The sequence below is a fragment of the Triturus cristatus genome, chromosome 1_1, assembly GCF_964204655.1.
Source record: "Triturus cristatus chromosome 1_1, aTriCri1.1, whole genome shotgun sequence".
Classification (NCBI taxonomy): domain Eukaryota; kingdom Metazoa; phylum Chordata; class Amphibia; order Caudata; family Salamandridae; genus Triturus; species Triturus cristatus.
The window spans coordinates 789,309-796,429 of NC_140579.1; positions in this window are offsets into that span (position 1 = coordinate 789,309).

The following is a 7,121-nucleotide window of genomic DNA, read 5'->3' on the forward strand; positions in this document are numbered from 1 at the left end:
TCCAAATTCCTTATATTCATCCGAAACAAGTATTGACTCGACCACCCCAATGAGATCTCCTGCGTAAGACAACAAGGTGGCTGTGGAAGGTTCTAGATTCTCTTCATCTGAAGAGAAACAATGTTCAGAACAGAACAAAGAAGTCATCTCAACAGTCCGATTCTCCCAGTCAATTGTCGGGTTGTGTGTGGTGAGCCACGGGATACCCAGAATGATCTGAAACTGTGGGGCATCAATCAAGTTAAACTGAAGATATTCTCGATGTCCATTTGATTGGACCAATTCTAACAACTCCGTGTGATGGGTGATGGGACCCGATGAAAGATTGGTCCCATCTACAGCTCGAACCAACTCCTTCTTTTCCTTTAACCTCGCTTGGATTCCCATCCTCTTCGCGTACTTGATGTCACAGAAGTTCCCCGTAGCTCCGGAGTCAATCATGATGGCTACTCCTGTGATTTCTTGTTCACGGAACTTCAACGTCATCTGTAGGATCAAATGCGGTGCTTGAGTTTGAAGGGTGTTCATTATGCAATGGGATTCTGGAACCTTCTTTTCACATTTCGCCATCTGAGCGGCTCCTCCTACAGATGGTTTTGAGAGTTTCCCGACACAACAGGTTTAGGTCTCTTTGGGCACTCTTTCACAAAATGTCCTGCAGCTCCACAGTACATACATAACTTCTTTGCTCTCCTCGACTCCTTTTCCTCTTTACTTAAGGGACCCCTCACTGTTCCTATCTGCATAGGTTCACTCTCTGATGTGGATCCATTAGTTTTACCCCCTTCAACTCTAGGTCTGTCAAAACGTGAAAAATTCCATTTAATATCTCTAGACTTCTTTTCTCCTTTTCTCTCCGTACAGCGAAAGTCGATTTCTAACACTAGGTCTACTAACTCTGTAAAATCTGTAGGTCGATTTGGAATCTGTGCAAGTGTGTCCTTTATCTCATCTCGTAAGCCTCTATAAAACAGTGCAGCCCTCTTCTCTGGTGGCCAGTTAGTTTCCATTAACAATTTGTTAAATTGCGTTAAATACGTGAGGAGATCTTTGGATCCTTGACGCAGTTCCAAAAGTTCATTGTCAGTGGCCTGGGAAATTCTTCTCCTATCAAAGATACGAAGAAACTCTGTCTTGAAGCGTTCAAAATCATATAAAAAAGGATCATCTCGGGAAACCAGAGGCATAGCCCAATTGGCGGCATCCCCACTAAGGTAAGACAAAATGAAAGCCACCCGGGATTGAGCATCTGGAAATAGGGTTGAGCGACACATGAAATGAAGGGAACATTGTGTGAGGAACAATTGGGCCTTTTGAGGATCCCCGCTAAACCTTTCGGGTGGTGCTAAAGGAATAAGGGGGGAAACTGAATGAACAACTTGGGCCACTGTTCGAGGGTTAGTTTCAGGCAAGGAACCCTTTAAATCTGCTACAGAAGGAGGAGAGCCTGAAGGCATCATCTCACTAACTCTTTGGGATAGCATCATTGTTTCCTGTCGTGAGGCGACCATTTCTTGTTTGAGACTCTTATTCTCTGCGCTAAGGTGTCCCACATCCCGCTGAATTCTCTCTAACATGTCCCCTAACGCCTTCAAACTAAAACCCTCTGCCATTCTGCCTGGGTGGAGTGAAATCGTGGGCACTTCAATCTGTCAGGACCGTTGATTCTCCACAGAGGCAGAAGCTGCTTATTCCCAATTCCTTCCTCTCAGAACACACTGCGTTTAGCAGCTGCTCTAAGCAGGGGGAAAGGGGAGTTGGACAGAGAAGAGAAAAACACTCGAGCTGGACCTGAATTCCCTGGTCTTCTGTTTTCCTGTCTTCTGGATTCTAATGCACATAAGGGGAAAGAAGCATTCAAGTACACACAACAGTTCAGCTCATTACATATCTAAACACTTCTTGTCTGTCCTACCAGGTATTGCTAGAGTGTAGGCTCCTCTTCTGTAATGAGGTCTCTAGTTCCTACTGTTCTGGAACTGTAGCTTCCTAGCACACATGGAAGACACTACATTAGAATCTCAACAATACTTTCTACCTTTCCTCTATTAACTGAGAAAGGGACGTCTCCTACCTTATTGGAAGCTCGACCTATCACTTAGGTTTTCTCATAAAGGTTCGGGATATTTGTTTAATTAATTGAAGTCTCACATAAGTCTCTTTTCCTGAAATCTGAACAGTTCTCGTTGAATTAGTGAAGGTAGGTGGATTCAGGGAAGAACGCGCAAGAAGGAACAAGGAAGGATAGAGAGGAAGGAAAGGAGAAGGGAAGCACGCTAGGAAGGTAGGGTACAATGGCTAATGCGCTTCTCCAAAGTGGCAGTCTCCTTAGCGCAGTAGCAGGGCAAATTCTTGGCTTACTTGACTGTGAAGATTCTCGGGCTCACCAACTCTGTACTCTCGGAACTCCTGGAAGGCTGGAACAACTGGCCTCTCGATGTACGAATTTATTAATATCCCAACTAAGAATTGGACTCTTGAGTACTGAACCCATGAATGGGAAATAATTCCCTCTGAGAAATTATGTCTTTGAATAAGCGCCGCTTCCACTAAATTACTTGAAAGGAAGCGCGCTTCGAATTCGAACTTCTCTACCTCAGATTCAAATTGAAGTGCGCCGTTGAGCGCGCTCGCGAGCCGCTTCATTCCGAAGTGCCTTCGAAACTAGAACGTCTCTTCTGGAGCCTCTGATGCTTCGCGGGCAATGTGGCGGCCATCTTGAAGGGGTCTTTTTCACCGGGTTAACATTAACCCAATAATTTACAGTAGCCGGTTTAATTACCACTCTACGTTTCTTGGGATAACACTGCCCTATGGTAAGGGCACTCACCAGGTTCCTGACAGCCTCCTTGCGCTCTGCAGTCAGCTTTTCATCCCTTCGAGAAAATTTACCTGCAGAAGCAATAGTGTGAATGTTGGACAAATAACGGGAATATTTATACCTTTAAAGAAATATGGTCCACCTTTTCCCAGTGGACGATTATGGAACAGACCACCTGGGCTGAATACTTGTGTACCCTGGTGATGGAGGGTCTCAATACCTCCACTGGCGAATTCATTCAGCTTAATGACGACGACCGCGATATATTGAACGACGCCTGGGAAATTTTAGGGGTCCCATTCACCACAAACACCCAAATTCGCATCTGTCCACTATCCTTCAACGATCTATCTGACGCCCTCCCTGCCATATCCCTCACCCCACCATCCCCGGACACCACTTGTCCGCACTTATTGTACACCGACGACCGTTCCAATTCATCCACCCTATCTGCCCTTACACTGCTTCTCCTGCATACCCACGGTACCCCGACCACCCCTACCCCATTTTTCTCACGGACAACGCATCATCAATAGACTCCATCCAAACAATAGCTTCTTCTGAAGCTGCTTCCATCCCCCCTCTTGACGGTCCCTATTCCCCAACACCCTCCGCCTCTGATTCCCATTCTTCCCAACAGTCCCAGGACGACACAGTACCACTCCTGAGAGCGTTTTTGGGCGACTACTTTCAAAACTCTGCAGATCCCAGACCTCTGCCCAGTCTTCCTACCCCACCGCACTGCTCCCTCTCAAAATAAAGGGAATGACTGACAACTGCCTCAATAATATCACTGTATACCTGATCAATAACAATATCGTAGGTCTCTCTGACGGCCACCCAGCTTCATTTATATATGTTACGCCCCTCACTAGTGCCGTCCTTCTTACAATTTTTCAGACGCTGAATATTGACTTCAGTCACCCTTGCCAAATTACTCTATCTCTCGCGCCAGCATTCTCACGCCCCGCCGACTACACAAACAAGTCTCAAAAACAAAACAACAAATAGTGCTCCTTCACCCACTACACCTCTGTAATACCGGCCTGTCACTCACCCGGAGCCCGACACGAAACACAGCCCCATGCAGGCGCTCCATGCAGTGTACGACAAACGAATATTTGGCACCTCAGTGCACAGAACACCCGACTGGATCTACATAGGGGTTCGGTTGCTGTCCCCAGGCTTAGAGCTACCCACCGTATTTACCTCCTCTTGGCCACGAAACCCACTGCAAAGCCAAATACGTCTTGCCTTTGCCCGCCACAATCTCGAATTTCCCGACCTTTCCCCAGAAGGAAACTACAGGGGACCTGATGAAATGCACCTAAGATTCATACTGTACAACATAGTATGTACGGAAGTAGGTGAAGAACTTATCAGAGACCTGCCTCCCCCTGACTGTAACACCATCCTGAGCACACACTCCACAGACCCCAACAGCCCCAACAACTAGCCTCACTACGCAGACACAGGCTGTCCGTGTATTCCAGCCACACATCCCCCGCCATTTCCACGTAGCTCTACAGGCGACACAAACACGCACTAACTAGCCCTATGAGTAGGATACTGAGTTCCACTGTGTATAAAACACATACTGGGTTTCAAATATTCTTTATTTTGGAGGTCCCACCAAGAGAGACCACAGTTGTATCAGGTTTCTGGCCAAGAAATCCACTCCAGTCTAAAATAGCTGACGCCTGCTTCGGCGGACAGCTGACATTCCCTGGGTGCACCCCCTCCCAAAACATTGAATTACAGAACGGTATATATGACCGCATCCTTGAAGGGGTAGGTACAGAACTAGTGCCAGACCTCTAGGGGCGCATAGATACACCACCCCAGGAACATATTCTGCGATCGCACCAATATCCCACCATGGCGACACCCCTTCAGCACGTCCTGAGCGTATTCGGCGGACAAGAGGGAAGGATACTCAAACATAGTAGGGAGCTCCATAAGTTGACAAAAAATATGGACCACCCTTGGCCCTCGGAAGGGAGCTTTAATAAGACTATTCTGGAGCACGCCACCACCTTCCTGAACACCAAGTACACTGGTACCAAGCTACAAAAAAGGAAGGCCACTTTAGATCTCTGGCGCATCTTTAAAGACAGTACGCAAGAACGCACGCCCACCATGCCCACTGCCCCTTCGGCACCCCCACCCTATCAGGCTAGTGGCATGTATCCCGCGCTCACGTCCACGGAAGAAAAAGAACTAACCCTACAGACAACCACTAATAGCATGCCGGCAGTAGGATATAGTCAGCTTCCCTGCGATATCGACGCAACATCTGAGCCCCCTCCGCCTACCACCGACCATTGTATTGCCCAGCCATCACCGGCCACCAGCAGTGGCCCAAGCTCCCCTGTCACAGTATCAGCCACGGCAGCCCCCGTCATAGGACCAGCCCCGAGCATCCCGGGTGGAGCCGCCCAGCCCCCGTCATCCACCACCGGCAACGGTCCAACGCTGCACGCCGCAGTACCTGGCCTACTAGGGCCAATAGACGCGCAATTTACATTAAGGCTCCTCCCCACGTCCGCCCCTGCCCTACCCACCGAAGAAAGCGATGAAGATGTAGATAATGCGTCCATCGCGCCATCTATCGCTTCCCACACATCATCGCATCATTCGTCCACTACATCTCACCACTCACTGTATCCCCGCCGAGACCCCGACGCCCTCCGTGACGCAACTGCTCCGCAGCTCCAGGAGCAGGAAGCCACACTCCGAGACCGCATGCCATTCTGTAACCCTGACACCGCCGACCAAAAGACCACATTCTCCTCTGTCCAACAGCAGATGGGCAAGGGGCAGTGGCTCTCTCCGGCACCACCCCAAGTCCATTACGACCAATGGAGAACGGCCCCAAACACACACGAAAGCCTAGAATATAGTCCAACCGAAGACCCCACCACAGACTTCTTTGGCAGAACGGTGCTGCACCGCTCCGAGGCAGACTCACTACTTCCCGCAATGCGACGCATGTCACTAAAAATAGAACAAATGAATGAGAGAATGACTGAAGCACTTACCCTGGCCCGCCCCGAACAATATACCGCTCAAACACCGACACGTATTCCAACCACGCAACATGTGCAAAAACATACTTCCACAGTCATAGCGGAGGATGGAACACTAGGCTGTACTGAACAACAGATCACCGACCCTCCACCCACGAGTACCGCAGACCCCTCCCCAGGAAAGGTGACAACACCTTTGGGGGCCTTTGAGGGCACAAGCAGGAATAACGCAACAGGCCATGATGGCCAGTCCCCACGCCTGCAGGTAACAGTACCGATGCCCACACTTTCCCCACAAACTACGGCACCTGTGGCGAACCCATTCACCCCACCATCCGCCACAACTAGGGTACAATTGTCTGGCCAACAACGGGCGGCGACAAATACAAACCCCTTCCACCAAACGGATCCGGGACTGATGAGTTCAAGGGATACGGGGGGAAAAAGGAGGACTAGGCGCACAGAAGTAGACAGATTAAAGATACTAGGAACACACGGGCGCCCCGATGACACCTTATATGACTTCCCTGATAATGACTTCCCCGTTACTGACGCCTACGTCAGCTATGATGTCACTGGTGCCGCTTCCATGCGCAACACTCGACCCAAGAAAGGTAACGGCATGCTCCTCTGTAGCTCACATGCCCTACAAAAGAATAATGGCATGACTCCCAACGAAATAGTAGAAGCAGGAGAGGGTTCAGATTATGCTGTCAACCCTTTCACGGACGACCTGGCTGGCTGGACGGAGTCTCTGGCCCCGCAGATGCTCCCCTGGCCCCGAGACGGGTCTTTCGAGCCTCAGCATCTGGCTACAGCCGTGGAATGCATCCTGCAAGGTGCAGGGGATGAGGATTGGGATTATGCCTACATGCGAGCCAGTCTAAAAATATGGCAGAAATATGCCAGACGGTATGACACCACAAAACCAACGCTACAAGATGCAGGATTTGCTCGCCAAATGCCGCTCTTGTACAAGAGGAAGCAAGACCCCCCAGTATATCACTGCTGGTCATTTGCAGAAAGAGAAGCCATTAAAAAGACCCTCCCCCCCTCACGGAGGGTGCAAGCAAATGGATAGTGGCACTAGAGAAAAATACAACAGGCACAGTACCAGGGATAGGCGATATGAAAAGTTTACTTATTTCCCTGATGGGGAGAGAAGCGGAAGAAATTTTTAAAAGTATAAGTAAGGGACTGATAACTATGAACGACACAACATACGACGGAGAACCATTTGACAAAATAAGAGCGGGGTTTGGACAAAACTG